The sequence below is a fragment of the Scyliorhinus torazame genome, chromosome 6 (genome assembly GCF_047496885.1).
Source record: "Scyliorhinus torazame isolate Kashiwa2021f chromosome 6, sScyTor2.1, whole genome shotgun sequence".
Taxonomy (NCBI): domain Eukaryota; kingdom Metazoa; phylum Chordata; class Chondrichthyes; order Carcharhiniformes; family Scyliorhinidae; genus Scyliorhinus; species Scyliorhinus torazame.
The window spans coordinates 61,479,423-61,496,498 of NC_092712.1; the positions used below are offsets into that span (position 1 = coordinate 61,479,423).

At 45.7% G+C, this 17,076-nt stretch overlaps 1 protein-coding gene across 7 annotated transcripts in view; it reads right to left on the reverse strand.

The window, feature by feature from the left end:
• The window catches only part of LOC140424813 (disco-interacting protein 2 homolog C), an 803,805-nt gene that overhangs the window by 786,390 nt on the left and 339 nt on the right, over nucleotides 1-17,076 (reverse strand). The gene's annotated exons all lie outside the window — the stretch shown is intronic.

The window sequence follows — 17,076 nt, forward strand, 5'->3', positions numbered from 1 at the left end:
GCTCGTTCCTTTACAGGACGCCGTCTCCATCCTCTTCCATGCTGCCCCCTCTCCCTCCATAACCCACTTGCGGATCATCGCCACATTTGCTGCCCAGTAGTAGCTCCCCAGGTTTGGCAGCGCCAACCCTCCTCGGTCCCTACTGCGTTCCAGGAACCATCTCCTTACTCTCGGGGTCTTATTCGCCCACACAAACCCCATAATACTCCTGCCTACTCTCTTAAAAAAGGCCTTAGTGATCACGATGGGAAGGCACTGAAACACAAACAAAAACCTCGGAAGGACCACCATTTTGACCGACTGCACTCTACCCGCCAGCGAGAGCGGTAACATGTCCCATCTTTTGAAATCCTCCTCCATTTGCTCCACCAACCTCGTCAGATTCAGTTTATGTAGGGTCCCCCAACTCCTGGCTATCTGGATCCCCAGATACCGAAAGCTCCCTCCGCCCTCCTCAGCGGTAGGTCCCCTATCCCTCTTTCTTGGTCCCCCGCCTGTAATACAAAGAGCTCACTCTTCCCTACATTGAGCTTATAGCCTGAAAACTCCCCAAACTCCCTTAGAGTCTGCATGACCTCCACCATCCCCTCCATTGGATCCGCTACGTACAGCAACAGGTCATCCACATATAGCGACCCGATGCTCTTCTCCCCCTCGGACCACCCCCCTCCATTTATTAGACTCCCTCAATGACATGGCCAATGGTTCGATCGCCAATGCGAACAACAGGGGGCACCCCTGCCTCGTCCCTCGGTACAGTCGAATGTACTCCGAACTCCGCCGGTTCGTCACTACACTCACCATCGGGGCTCTGTAAAGGAGCTTAACCCAATTGATAAACCCTACCCCGAACCCAAACCTACGCAGCACCTCCCGGAGGTACTCCCACTCTCCTCGGTCAAAGGCCTTCTCCGCATCCATAGCTGCCACTATCTCCGCCTCTCTCTCCTCCGATGGCATCATTATCACGTTTAAGAGCCGCCGCACACTGGTGTTTAGTTGCCTGCCCTTTACAAATCCCGCCTGGTCCTCGTGGATTACCCCCGGGACACAGTCCTCGATCCTCGTGGCCAGCACTTTTGCCAGCAACTTTGCATCCACATTGAGGAGCGAGATCGGCCTGTACGATCCACATTGCAGTGGGTCCTTGTCCCGCTTTAGGATCAAAGAAATTGTCGCTTCCGACATTGTCGGGGGCAGACCAGTAGCGGGGCCAACAGGTCTGCGTACTTCCTGTAGAACTCCACCGGGAATCCGTCCGGTCCCGGGGCCTTCCCCGCCTGCATGCTCCCCAAACCCTTGCTCAGCTCCTCCAACCCAATTGGTGCCCCCAAACCAGCCACCTCTTGCTCCTCCACCCTCGGGAATCTCAGCTGATCTAGGAATCGTCTCATCCTCTCTTCCCCCGCTGGGGGCTGGGATCTGTACAGCTCTTCATAAAAGGCCTTGAATACCTCGATTATTTTCGTCGCACTCTGAACCGTGGCTCCCCTTCCATCTTTGACGCCCCCTATTTCCCTCGCTGCCATCCTCTTACGGAGCTGGTGTGCCGACTAGCCTTTTCCCCATACTCGTAGGTCGCCCCCCGCGCTTTCCTCCACTGTGCCTCCACCTTCCCTGTGGTCAACAGGTCAAACTCCGTCTGAAGCCGTCGTCTTTCCCCAAGTAATCTTTCCTCCGGGGCCACTGCGTATCTCCTGTCCACTCTCAAAATCTCCCCCACTAACCTCTCCCTTTCCATACCCTCTGTCTTCTCCCCATGAGCCCTAATGGAAATTAGCTCTCCCCTGATCACCGCCTTCAAGGCCTCCCATACCACTCCCACCCGCACCTCCCCGTTGTCGTTGGCCTCCAAGTACCTTTCGATACACCCCCTCACCTTCCCACACACCACCTTGTCCGCCAGCAGTCCCACATCCAGCCGCCACAAGCATGATTACATTTCTGATCATTACTGTGGGATTAAGTAGCATTTAGGGGCTGGTTTAGCACACTGGGCTAAATCGCTGGCTTTGAAAGCAGACCGAGGCAGGCCAGCAGCACGGTTCAATTCCCGTTCCAGCCTCCCCGAACAGGCGCCGGAATGAGGCGACTCGGGGCTTTTCACAGTAACTTCATTTGAAGCCTACTTGTGGCAATAAGCGATTTTCATTTCATTTCATCACTGGGTGTTGCCACCCAAGAAATCTAAATCCTACAAGAAATATGGATTATGCAAATGGGAGTTAAAACATTAATCTCTGAAGCTTCTTTAGTGAACACAGAACTGTAAACTGTTTGTGAACAGAATGTTTTTGTTAAAATATTTTATTTATATTTTTAAAAGCAGTTGAAGTGGGTTCCTGATTCTCATTCAAACTATTCCGCACCTACTCAAAGATATTTAAGTCTTACTGCCACAGCAGGTAACGCACAAAATCTTCCAAATTAAAGCTATCAAATAACAAAATCAGAAAATGCTGGAAACATTCAAGCTGACCAGTCTGCAAAAAGGACAGACACGTTGGTGCTTCAGATCAAGACCATACTACAGAATATTATTGACAACTTTCAGTTCCAGTAAAATGATTTGCTTTTGGTTCAAACTTTATCCGAACACCTCAACAATGCAAATTCAGAGTCAGCCACAGCTTGCCAAGCATACGGAAATAAACCAAGGAGGTCATGTTTGATGCCAATAGGGCAGGGCAGGGAGCAGGCTGCTGAGAACATCAACAAAAATATGTGAAACACTTATTTTATCCTTCTGTCAATTCCTTTTCACCATCCTTTCCTGAAAGTAGCAACTCACACCAGGAAAGTGCCAACAATACTCCAGTAGCTCATCACAAGCAGCCATTTAATTCGATGAACTAAGACAGTGAGTGAGACAGCTCAGCCTTAACTCCCTCCCACCCAATATGAATCCATGTGAACTGCCCAGAAAGATGATTGCTGAATAACAAAAGTAGAAACCTAGATATTTTTACTCCTCCCTACCTAGGGGGCAGGTTTCTCCATCCCACTGCACCATATTTCTGGTGCGGCACGCCGTTGGGATCCTCTGTTTCGCCGGCTGGTCAATGGGGTTTCCCCATTGTAGGGGCAGCCCCATGCCGTTGGGAAACCCCTGGGCTGCCAGCGCAATGGAGAATCCCGATGGCGGAGAATTCAACCCAGGATACATTACAGCAATTCCACCACCTCAGTGAAGACTAATTCTAGGACAGGGCTATGTCTTTATATGACTCTATAGCACCACATCACGTGCTCATTTGCTGAGTGAGCTATTAAGAATTTCTAATATTGCTCGGAAAAAATGTTTGTAAAATAAATCAATTCACATGGAACCAATATGAAAGTCTAGTGTTAATGTGCAGCACATGACATTATTTGCACAACTGTGTTTTTATAGATGTTTGATGGAAGTAATGCAAAGATTCACGGAAGTCATTCCACCAATGTTGTCATTTTCTCCTTATACAAGGTCAAAAAGGGGTTCTTCGTATAATGTTAAGATGAGTGACCTGAAGTGCAAGTGTACACAATACAATTCTACAATTTGCTTAATTAAATTTAAATCCCTATCCAGACTTGAACTAATTTGCATCGATTGCCCTGTGCTAATGAACTTTAATTTACAATTAGATCACTGTCAAAATGACTGATTTGAATTGTTTCATGAAGAACACATCTTCTCGGAGTTAATAGATATATTTATTTTTAAAAATCACTTTTAGATTAATTCCCCAAACCAAAAGTATTAGGTAAATCTCATGGTGCAAAGACATAATTGTCCAGCCAAAAATCAGTTATAAGAACATCACAAAATGTATAAATCTTCATGAAGTCATGTAAATTAAAAATAAATCTATTCATGGATTCAATATTTTTTTTAAACTTAATTTTTGATACATAAAAATGGATGAGGCAGTGATTTTAGTAAAGGGTCACCAAGACAGGGATAGTAATCATCCCAACATTAAATCACTCCCTTAAATTGATTTTGTTCATCAATATTCTTACTTCGTCATCTGAAGGCAGTGGCAAATACCGGCGTATGAACCCACAACTATTGTCAACCATCTGGTATCTTGCACAAGTAGCTATTCTTCCATAAAACAGATTATTTGGCATTGGGAGCATCACAGCTGAAACATTATTCCATTCATAATCAACAGACATGAACAACAACTTGAATTCATATGGCGGTTGTAAAACTGAAATGTGTCCCAAGATCCATAATGAAAGGATAATTGGACAAAATTGACAATGAGTCAAAGGAGACATCTAAAAAGATGGGTAATGCTTGGTCAGTGGTAGATTATAAGGAGGTTTTTAAGAGAAGGATGGAGAGGCAGGAGGGAGACAGCTGAAGCTGGACAGAGGTAGAGAAGGAGTGAAAGGTAGTTAAAACACGAGAGCAAAGAAAAAGTGAGAGCACAGAGAAGAGAGAGAAAACTAAAGAGAGAGACACGTACAGGAATAATGTGGAGATTAGTGGGTGTGTGTTAATGATCATTTGAGGGTTGTGTACAATCAGGATACTCCTTTCAGTTATTATGTGAAGTGGTCCAAATTGAGGGATTAGCAACTCCAATGCAATCACTGCAGTGGAATAAGTGATAATCAACAACTGATTACCAGAAAGGTAACATGTTACATTATGGTTAACACTTATGAATGAATTTAGACATGTCCAAATTCTGTGCCATTGTTTGCTGGGGCACAGCAAGAACAAGCTAACAAAACACTTAATAACAGAACACCTAAAGATTGGTGGAGATTTTGAATAAATTTACACATGGGACAAAGTGACACAATGGTTACTGTGATCATCTAAAACAACTACATGGAGTTATTTTTAAAACACCTAAATTGAAGAACTTCCCCAAACGGATGCTTGTACTTCTTCCATTTCAAAGGCCCAAAAATCTGATCAAAGACGATCCAAATAACTGTTTTTTTTTTAATATTCAATGCTCATTCTATATCATATTAATATCTAAATGGGATTGCTGCATTGCAAGTGGTGTCCATAGACCACAAGACACAGGAGCAGAATTAGGCCACTCGGCCCATCAAGTCTGCTCCGCCATTCAATCATGATTGATATTTTTCTTATCCCCATTCTCCTGCCTTCTCCCCACAACGCCTGATCCCCTTATTAATTTCATAGTTTCACAGTATTTCATAGTATTTACAGTGCAGAAGGAGGCCACTCGGGCCGAATCTGCACTGGCTCTTGGAAAGAGCACCGCACTCAAGCCCTCAACTCTACCCTATCCCTGTAACCCAGTAACCACACCTAACCCAAGGGCAATTTAGCATGACCAATCCACCTAACCTGCACATCTTTGGACTGTGGGAGGAAACCGGAGCACCCGGAGGAAACCCACGCAGACACGGGGAGAATGTGCAGACTCCGCACAGACAGTGACCCAACCCGGGAACGAACCTGGGACCCTGGAGCTGTGAAGCAGCTGTGCCGCTGTGTCCAAATAATTGGGGGGGGGGGGTTTATATTCACTGTTCATTCTATTTCATATTAATATCCGAATGGGCTGAGGATTTATGAAAATGCTGCGTTTAGGTTCTTAATCAAGAACCTATCTCTCTCTGTCTTAAAGGCACTCAGTTATTTGGCCACCACAGCCTTCTGTAGCATACTCCTCCCTGCTTCTGAAAACAGCGCTTCTCAAAAAATTGATAATGTTTGGATTGTCAAATTGAGAAAACATACAAGCACTGAAAACCAGCAAGTAGTGACTCAGTATTCAGTACTTTAGTCATGGCAGCTCATTTTTAAATCACCATCATTCTATGAAAGTAGGTGGGCAGGATAGCTACTGAATTAAAACCAACCAAAAGAAAAAGAAAATCATCGTTATTCAGGTATGGTTTCCAAATAGGAATTGCATAATCTCTAAACAATCCTTTAAATGCAAAGAACATCGTAGCAGATAGCGGAGGTAGATATGTAATGGTGAGTGGCAGGCTGGAGGGAATGGAGGTCGTGTTGGTTAACGTGTATGCCCCAAACTGGGACGATGCGGGATTTATGAGACGGATGCTGGGGCGTATACCAGACCTGGAGGTAGGAAACTTGATTTTAGGAGGAGACTTTAATACGGTGCTGGACCCGGGGCTAGATAGATCCAGCTCAAGGACCGGAAGAAGGCCGGCAGCGGCCAAGGTACTTAAGGGGTTTATGGACCAAATGGGGGGAGTGGATCCATGGCGATTTCTTAGACCTAGGGCTAGGGAGTTTTCCTTCTTCTCCCATGCCCATAAAGTGTACTCCCGGATAGATTTTTTTGTTTTGGGAAGGTCGTTGATCTCTAGGGTGGAAGAAGCTGAGTACTCAGCCATAGCGGTTTCGGATCATGCCCCACATTGGGTGGACCTGGAATTAGGAGAGGAAAGGGAGCAGAGAACACTCTGGCGATTAGATGTGGGACTGATGGCGGATGAGGGAGTGTGTGCAAGAGTGCGGGGGTGTATTGAGAGATATCTGGAGGTCAATGACGACGGCGAGGTCCCTGAGGGAGTGGTATGGGAAGCACTAAAAGCGGTGGTCAGAGGAGAGCTGATCTCCATTGGGGCCCACAAAAGGAAAACAGAGGCCAAGGAAAGGGAAAGGTTACTGGGGGAGATTTTAAGGGTGGATAGGGAATTTGCAGAGACCCCGGAGGAGGAACTGTACAGGGAGAGGAGACGACTCCAGACGGAATTTGACCTTCTGACCACCAGAAAGGCGGAGGTACTGTGGAGGAAGGCACAGGGGAGGAGGTATGAATATGGGGAAAAGGCGAGTCGCCTGTTGGCTCATCAATTGCGAAAGAGGGCAGCAGCGAGGGAGATAGGAGGAATTAGAGACGAAAGGGGAGACACGGTGCGAAGGGCAGGAAAGATAAATGAGGTGTTCAAGACCTTCTATGAGGAACTGTATAGGTCTCAACCCCCAGAGGGAGAGGAGGGGATGCGGCAGTTCCTGGACCAATTGAGGTTCCCGAAAGTGGAGGAGCAGGGGGTGGTAGGCCTGGGGGCACCGATTGGGGTGGACGAGGTTATTAAGGGACTGGGAAGCATGCAAGCAGGGAAGGCCCCAGGACCAGACGGGTTCCCGGTGGAGTATTACAGAAAATATGTGGACTTGTTGGCCCCGTTGATGGTGAGGACGTTCAATGAGGCCAGGAAAGGGGGGACTCTACCCCCGACGATATCGTTAATTTTGAAGAGGGATAAAGATCCGTTGCAGTGCGGGTCCTATAGACCCATTTCATTGTTGAACGTGGACGCCAAATTGTTGGCAAAGGTACTGGCATCGAGGATAGAGGACTGTGTCCCGGGGGTGGTGCACGAAGACCAGACAGGGTTCGTAAAAGGGAGACAACTGAATGTTAACGTGCGACGACTATTAGGGGTGATAATGATGCCCCCAGTGGAGGGGGAGGCAGAGATAGTGGCGGCAATGGATGCAGAGAAGGCATTTGATAGGGTGGAGTGGGAGTATTTATGGGAAGTGTTAAGGAGGTTTGGGTTTGGGAACGGGTTTATTAGCTGGGTTAGACTTCTTTATGGGGCTCCAACGGCAAGCGTAGTTACAGGTCGACATAGATCGGAGTATTTCCGACTATATAGGGGAACAAGACAGGGATGCCCGCTGTCTCCATTGTTGTTCGCGTTGGCAATTGAACCTCTGGCCATGGCGTTGAGAGACTCCAGGAAATGGAGAGGGGTGATTAGAGGGGGAGAAGAACACCGAGTCTCGTTATATGCGGATGACCTATTGTTATACGTGTCGGACCCAGCGGGGGGAATGATAGAGGTTATGCGAATTTTGAGGGGGTTCGGGGATTTCTCGGGGTATAGGCTAAACATGGGGAAGAGTGAATTATTTGTGATACATCCAGGGGACCAGAGTAGAGAGATAGAAGGCTTGCCTCTAAGGAAAGTGGAAAGAAACTTCCGATACCTGGGGATTCAGATCGCTAGGAGCTGGGGAACCTTGCACAGACTTAATCTGACACGGTTGGTAGAACAAATGGAGGAGGACTTCAAGAGGTGGGACATGCAGCCTCTATTGCTGGCGGGCAGGGTGCAAGCAATTAAGATGATGGTCCTCCCGAGGTTCTTATTTGTATTTCAATGTCTCCCTATACTAATCACTAAGACCTTTTTTAATAAAATAGACAGGAGCATCACAAGCTTCGTGTGGGCAGGGAAAGTTCCGAGAGTAAGGAGGGGGTTCCTTCAGCGTAGTAGGGACAGAGGAGGATTGGCACTACCGAACTTGGGCGATTACTATTGGGCCGCCAATGTGGCAATGATACGTAAATGGATGATGGAGGGTGAGGGAGCGGCGTGGGAAAGACTGGAGAGAAAGTCCTGTAAAGGGACGAGTTTAGAGGTGCTGGTGACGGCGCCGCTACCGATCTCACCTAAAATGTTTACCACGAACCCGGTGGTGGCGGCAACATTGAATATCTGGGGACAGTGAAGGCGACAGAGAGGGGTGCGGGGAGCCCTGGTGGGGTCCCCAATCAGGAACAACCATAGGTTCGCCCCAGGAAGAATGGATGGAGGATTTCAGAGCTGGTTCCAGTTGGGAATTAGGAGGGTGGGAGATTTATTTATAGATGGGACTTTTGCAAGCTTGGGAGCATTGGAGGAAAAGTATAAGTTGCCCCGGGGAAATTTCTTGAGATATATGCAGGTGAGGGCATTTACTAGACAACAGGTGAGGGAATTTCCGTTGCTCCCGACACAGGGGATACAGGACAGGGTGCTTTCAGGGGTGTGGGTCGGAGAGGGCAAGGTGTCAGAGATTTACCGAGAGATGAGGGAAGAGGGGGAGGAGTCGGTGGGCGAACTAAAAGGAAAGTGGGAAGAAGAACTAGGGGAGGAGATAGAGGAGGGTATGTGGGCTGATGCCCTCAGCAGGGTAAATTCCTCTTCCTCATGCGCCAGGCTTAGCCTGATTCAATTTAAGGTGCTACATAGAGCACACATAACGTGAGCAAGATTGAGCAGGTTCTTTGGAGTGGAGGACAAATGTGGGAGGTGTGGCGGGAGCCCGGCAAACCACGCACATATGTTTTGGGCATGCCCGGCACTGGAAGGGTATTGGAAGGGAGTGACGGGAGTGATTTCGCGGGTGGTGAAGGCCCGGGTCAAACCAGGCTGGGGGTTAGCTCTATTTGGAGTTGCGGAAGAGCCGGGAGTGCAGGAGGCGAAAGAGGCCGACGTTGTGGCCTTTGCGTCCCTAGTAGCCCGGCGCAGGATCCTACTCATGTGGAAGGAGGCGAAACCCCCCGGACTGGAGGCCTGGGTAAATGATATGGCGGGGTTCATTAAACTGGAGCAGATAAAGTTTGCCCTGAGAGGATCGGCTCAAGGGTTCACCAGGCGGTGGCAGCCATTTCTCGACTACCTAGGGGAACGTTAGAGGGAAGACAGATGACCAGCAGCAGCAACCCAGGGGGAGGGGGGGGGGAGGGGGGGGGGTTAGTTTAGGTCAAAGATAAAGGGGTTTTGTTACTTGTGTATTGTTTAAAATTTCTGTATTGTTATTGTTGCGTTTGCTTTGTAAGAGGGGAAAAATTGTTGTTTGGGAAAAAAATTTCAATAAAACATTTATAAAAAAAAACAATCCTTTAAATGTTCATTTACTAAATCTATGGACCTGTTAACATCGGCATTTTAAAATCCTTAAACTTTCCATTTCAACTTCATTTTTAACTGACTCCCTTGATTAATTCCCATAATTTAGTGGGAAATTGAGAGATTATTTTTTTCCATGTTTAGTAAACGGCTTCTCAGAATGGTCAGAGTCCGTGCTCCCTCCCTCCAAAAGCAAACGATTGCTAGCCGCCTAGACATGTATTTTAAATTATTTACATATTTCATTTCTGAATTACAGTATTGGCAATAAAAATGAATCCATAAATAATAATCTTTATTAGTGTCACAAGTAAGCTTACATTAACATTGCAATGAGGGCAGCTTGGTGGCACAGTGGTTAGCACTGCTGCCTCACGGCGCTGAGGTCCCAGGTTTGATCCTGGCCCTGGGTCACTGTCCGGGTGGAGTTTGCACATTCTCCCCACGTTTGCATAGGTTTCACCCCCACAACCCAAAGATGTGCAGGGTAGGTGGATTGGCCACACTAAAATTGCCCCTTAATTTAAAAAATGAATTGAGTACTCAAAAATGTATTTTTTTAAAACATTGCAATGAAGTTACTGTGAAAATCCCCCAGTCGTCACACTACAGCACCTGTTCGGGTACACCGAGGGAGAATTCAGATTGTCCAATTCACCTAACAAGCACGTCTAGGAAATAAAAAGGACATCTAGGAAACCAGAGCACCCGAAAAAAACCAACGCCGAAAAAGACAGTAGATTTTTTTAAAGCTTTTTAAAAAAAGAATGGCCTACCAGTTCCTGTATCAAGTCAGAACTGATAAGGTAGCTCAATGGCCCACTCAGAAAGTTTGTGAGTTCAATCTCCATTCCCAAAGAATGCAGCCCATAATCGAGGCGGACACATCAGCGCAACAACTGAGGGGGTGTGTTGTGGGGTTGGAGATGCCATTGTTTGAAACAGACATTAAACTAAGTCTTTGGCTACCCTCTAGGGTGCACGTAAATGATGCCATGAAAGTTTTGAATGAAATGAAAATCACTTATTGTCACAAGTAGGCTTCAATGAAATTACTGTGAAAAGCCCCTAGTCGCCACATTCCGGCGCCTGCTCGGGGTGGCTGGTATGGAAATTGAACCGTGCTGCTGGCCTGCCTTGGTCTGCTTTAAAAGCCACGATTTAGCTCAGTGCTAAACCAGCCCCTTGGAAGAGCGAGAGCCGACAATTTTCCTTCAACCAACATTGCTAAAATAGATTATTTCACTGCTGTCACATTCCCTACACTAAAACATGGGCTACTCTTCGAAAAGCATTTTATTGGCTGTAAAATGGCATGGTTCAGCTCAGTTGGTTGGACAGCTGGTTCGTGATGCAGAGTGAGGCCCCTTGCCTGAGGTGTGGTGACCCTCAGGTTAAATCACCACCAGTCAGCTCTACCCCTCAAAAGGGAAAAACAGCCTGGGACTATGGCGTCTTTACAAAAAAGCTGTTCAAAATTTCACTTCATTGAGCTTTTTAAGCAAAAGACTTGTTTAATTTGAATCCATGTTTATACATTTCCATTTTTACACTAATTGGCTACTGAATTGAATTTACTGACAGATTTGGCTGATGTTTTTAACTCGTCTAAATGAAAATGTTCATGGATATTCAAACAGTAGCTAGCCCCTTCTTAAAAGTACAATTAGCAATTGTTTTCTGAAAATTCAATTCAAAAGAAAAGGGGGAAGAGCTTTCTGCTGTTTTTAACTACACAGCTTCTGTGAATGATCTGTGTCCATCTTATCTGATCAACAATCACAAGAAATCAGCAAATCTGACGCATTCAAATGACACTGCAAAAGGAACCACAGAACAGGGATTCTTTCATTTCAGTGCAATTTCCTATGCTTTTCATTGAAGTTCAACGGCGGAATACATTAAACATTTAACACAAGATGACAAGCAAGATGCTTTTGTATTCATCAGATCAAATCGGTCTTTAGCTGTTGTAGAAGCAGTGTGTATAATATATATATATATATAATTTGAGAAGAAAATATATTGCAAGTTAGGCAGTACCCATTTAAGTCCTCTTCCTGGATTCCTCCCAAATTTAAAAGTAGGTACTGTACATTTAGAACTGATCCCAGAAACACAGTAGCATTTTTATTTGTCATTATTTTGGTAATACCTTCTAATTATAACAAACGTTATATCAATCGTTCTACAGAGTTTCAGAAACATTACGCCTATTGATACTGTCAGCACACGTGAGCCTGGGAACTATCCTTTTCCGTACTGGTTACAATTTGGGAATATTCTAATGCTCGCCAATGATCCCAGAAATACACAGAAGAGGCCCTTTGGCCCATCAAGTCTGCACTGACACATGAAAAATACCTGACCTGCCTACTAATCCCATGTGCAAGCATTTGGCCATAGCCTTGAAAGTTATAATGTGCCAAGAGCTCATCCAGGTAATTGTTAAAGGATGTGAGGCACGTTCCCAAGCAGTGCTTTCCAGACACTCTGGGTAAAGGCGTTTTTCCTCAAATCCCCCCTAAACCTCCTGCCCCTCACCTTGAATATGTGTCCCCTCGTAACTGACCCTTCAACTAAGGGGAACAGCTGTTCACTATCCACGCCCCTCAATCTTGTACACCTCGATCAGGTCGCCCCTCAGTCTTCTCTGCTCCAGCAAAAACAACCCAAGTCTATCCAACCTTTGTTCATAACTAAAATGTTCCTGGTGAATCTCCTCTCCACCCCTCCAGTGCAATCACATCCTTCCTATAATGTGGCAACCAAAATTGCACAAAGTATTCCAGCTGTGGCCTCAGCAAAGTCCTATACAACTGCAGCCTAACCTTCCTGCTTTTGTAATCAATGCCACAATTGATAGGGGATAGGGTGGAGGTGTGGGCTTAAGTGGGGTGCTCTTTCCAAAGTGCCGGTGTATACTTGATGGGTCAAATGGCCACCTTCTGCACTGTAAATTCTATGATTCTATGATAAAGGCAAGTGTCCCATGTGCCTTGGCAGCATAGTCGTTAGCACTGTGGCTTCTCAGCGCCAGGGTCCCAGGTTCGATTCCCTGCTGGGTCACTGTCTGTGCGGAGTCTGTACGTTCTCCCCGTGTCTGCGTGGGTTTCCTCCGGGTACTCTGGTTTCCTCCCACAGTCCAAAGACGTGCAGGTTAGGTGGGGTGGCCATGATAAATAAATTGCCCTTAGTGTCCCCCCAAAAAAAGGTTGGGATGGGGTTATTGGGTTAAGGGGATAGGGTGGAAGTGAGGGCTTAAGTGGATTGGTGCGGACTTGATGGGCCGAATGTCCTCCTTCTGCACTGTATGTTTTATGTTCTATTAACCTGCTCTTCTGCTTTCAGAAATCTATGGACAAACACGCCACGGTCCCTTTGTTCCTCGAAACTTCCGAGTGTCAGGCCATTCATTGGATACTTCCTGGTCACATTACGCCTTCCAGAGTGCAACACCTCACACTTTTCAGAGTTAAATTCCATCTGTCACCTTTCTGCCCATTTGACCATCCCATCCACATCTTCCTGTAACGCAAGACACTCACTGTTACTCACCTGGCCAATCTTTGTGTTATCCGCAAACGTACTGATTCTACCCCCCACATAGTCATCTACGTTGTTTATTTAAACGATATACATTAGGGGACCCAACACAGATCCCTGTGGTACGCCACTGGACGCTGACTTCCAGTCACTAAAGCAGCCACCTGTCATCACCCTCTATCTCCTACAGTTAAGCCAATTTTGAATCCACAAATCCATTGAATCCACTTGAACGTGGCATTTTTGAGCTGATACCCTATTAAGTGGGTTGGTGCAGACTCGATGGGCTGAATGGCCTCCTTCTGCACTGTATGTTCTATGACTAATCAAAGCTGTGTCTATGACATGTTACTCACCAGTCTCCATTGAGTGGCCAATTAAAAGAGGCATTTGTTTCTCCCCCACAACCTCAAATTATGGCCTCTGCTCTTTGGAGCCAAATAAAAACATGGTCCCAATCTTCCTGAGGCAGCCAGAGTACCATACACACAATAAATAAAAGCAAATTACTGCAGATGTTGGAATCTGAAACGAAAGAGAAAATGCTGGAAAATCTCAGCAGGTCTGGCAGCATCTGTAGGGAGAGAAATGAGCTAATGTTTCGAGTCCGATGACTCTTTGTCAAAGCTAACAGACAGAGAAAGAGGGAAATATTTGTACTGTGGCGTGAGAATGAAAGATGATTCATAGCCACAGAAACCCAGGAAAACTGAGTGCTAATGGCCACAGAAACCAAGGGGAAAGGAGTGTCCCCAGAGAGGACAAAAGATGTGAAAGGTACACACAAGACTGGTGCAACACTGTCAATGTAAACTTTCATGGCATTTTATTGATTACTTGGATGGAAATCTACTGTACTACAGGTAACATGCACCATCGGTTTCCAAACATTTATTAAAACACAATTCATCTTTTCATGAAACCTACTTGTCATCCTAGAGGCTGTCAGTGCAAATAAAGAGGCCCTTCAGCCCACCATGTCTGCACCAGCCATCAAGCACCTATCTATTATTTTGTGACATGGTTTATAGTGTTTATTTATCAGGATTGGAACGACAGAACAAAAACATAGAAAAATCACCAGCGATGTTTTGCATATTTCAATATACTTTTCAACCAAGGCTGAAACACAAGAGTGGCATTCCACATCTCAGGGTGTGAAACAGGAAGCTCACGTTCCAGCCACCTGGAACCTGCTTTAAGTTGCTTGTCTCTGCCCAGGTTGCTTTTTAAACTCCTGTTTGAGAGAGAACTCAGTGCACAGACAGAGCGCCTCCCAAAAAGTTAGAACTTCACTTTAATGCAGCAGGAGTGGGACGAATTTCGGTAGGTTTGCAAAATCCAATGGATAATCTGAGCATTTTACAAGTCAGGTTTGATATTTCACTGGATTTACCCTTCATCCAATGGCGCGACGAAGCAAAGCAAAACTAGTCCTGCAAGGAAGTGACTTCTCTCTTCACTCTGAAGGCAGGTGTGTGTTGCCCACTCCGAAATTACCGCTGGGATGAACTCACCTGCGCACTTGTGCTAAACTGGCAGCATCAGTACGCAGCAAAAAGCATCAACGTCGATCAGCTCTGTATTCTGCAATAGAGGATAGAGGGTGGGCTGGGCTCAGGTCGGCTCAGTCACAATGCCTATATTTATTTTCATGTACACCCCGCTTACTCCAATCAACCTCTCGCCGCCGGGTTCTTTATTCATTGCCTCCCTGCAACATGTGCACGAGCGGGAGCAGACACGTTCATCTTTGGCACAAGTGCATTGTTGATTGCAATCCACTGTACAGCTTATTTTGGAGGTGCGGTTTAAGGCGGGATAATTCTCTTCAAATTAATATTTGCACGGATACAACTTTGGAAAGAAACCATCAGAAAGGCGGGGGGGGGGGGGGGGTGATCAAGGTTAATATCCACTAGCTAGATTCTACTAGAAAGTCGAGCATTCAGAACTGCCGTGGCATAAACTGCCACAACATTGTAGATATGCTCAGGCAGTCGGGGGAAGACCAAGTGTGGAGGCCACATATGGACAATTTCAAACTGCCAGCTAATCAGGCTGCAGAATGAACGTCATTAATAACGGCTACATGTGTTTACACAAAAAAAAAACAGTGCATGCAATTGGTACTCCTTCCATTCCTGCTTGCGCCTGGTCCACCCATTGAGCATTTCAGTTGCAAAGGGTTGGGGCTAGTCCAACCAACACAATGTCAAAACTACATAGCCCATAAAAGGGGTGAATTGAAGCAAACTTACTGCTTTTCAAACACTCGCTGTCAAAGTTTGCCCAAAGTGACACATGGCAAAAGCACATAAATACACAAACACGTTCACACGAGAATGTAATCGTTTCTTCAAACGTGTTTGTTCCCAATGTAACATCTTGTTCAAAGTGTCGGATTTGAACAACAAAAAAAAACATTCGGTACGTTCTCAGTCCTTGCCAAAAGTGTCAACAGCATGGAATCTCATCGGTGGACCTCAAATCTCATTAACACAAAAGGGAGCCATATCAAACGAATCAGAAAAATATATATACACAAAACCGGTGAGATGCCCTCAAAATGAGTAAGATGTTTTTAAAATGTGAATGTATGGCCGTACCTAGTGAAAGACGCACATCTGGATTCATTGGGGGGGGGGGCACAAAGGGTTAAACCGATAGGCGACTCCGCAGCCGTGTGACCTTTTTCTTTATAAAGCAACTGGTGAAAAACCCGTTGTCGTTTAGCTGCTAGCTTCTATTAATTCCAGTTTTCGGATAACACACAAAGCTATGGGATGGACGTGGTCAATATTGTTTCTAAAAGATGAACTGCCTATGGATTGCCTATCTGGAAATCAGCACTTTCAAAGAGGGGGGGGGGGGGGGCAGCGACACAGACAGCCAAAAATCTACAAGTATCATGCATTAGTGAGCTCGACACTCCCACACCCGTCGATTTTAAATGGGAAGGCATTGAATCACAACTAAATTATTTTCAAGAGGGAGAAACGGTTTTTTTTTTGCGTGTGCCCCAAGCCAGGGGATAAAACGAGCGTCACGTTATGCATATCCCTAGACAGCCACAAGAATGAGGAGAGCAGCCTACAAAAGGAGGTTGTTTTTTTCTTTTTGCCACTCCTGTTTTTAATTTGAGAAACTGAAACTTATTTGATATTTCCAGCACACTTGATCGCACAAACTGACCGTGCAAACGGCAGCATCAAATCCCACACAACGCCACATCGACCTCAAAGAGCACAGTGGCCACTCGTGAGTATTCCCCTACTTTCAGCTCTTTCCCATCAGGACAAGGTTAAACACTGGAGAATGCCATCTCCTGCTTTTACATTCAAATTATATCGTCTGCCATCCTAAACCGAACAGCTGTTGTTATATATTGCACTACATGTACACACACTTGATTCACACGGCTCTCCACTTAAATGATTTGTCTTTTTTTAATGCTGCAATCTCTCAAGTTTGGCAAATACATTGATGCTCCATAAATCGTTACAAATATTTCGCACCGAGGGAAGATTATGAATCAACCGCCGCGGTCGCATTTTCTTCACACACACACAAAATGTCAATGTTGCCTTGTCCTTTCCATTCCAAATCGGAAGGAGAATTTCTAATGAAATAATAGCTCCAACAACAACAACCCAAAGGAAAGACGCCTTGCTGTAGAACCGTTAACCGAGGGGCAGAGCAAAACCCAGCCCTAATGTCAGTTTTCCACCTCCTTCGGTGTCACCGTTAAATGAAGTGTCAGCTGAAAAGCAACACTGTATGATTAACAAATTGCATATAACACACCACCAAAAAAAATCAAAGCCAAGGTTTGGGCATTGATTTAAAACAAAAGATGAGGAGAGGGGGGCGTGAGAAAGTACG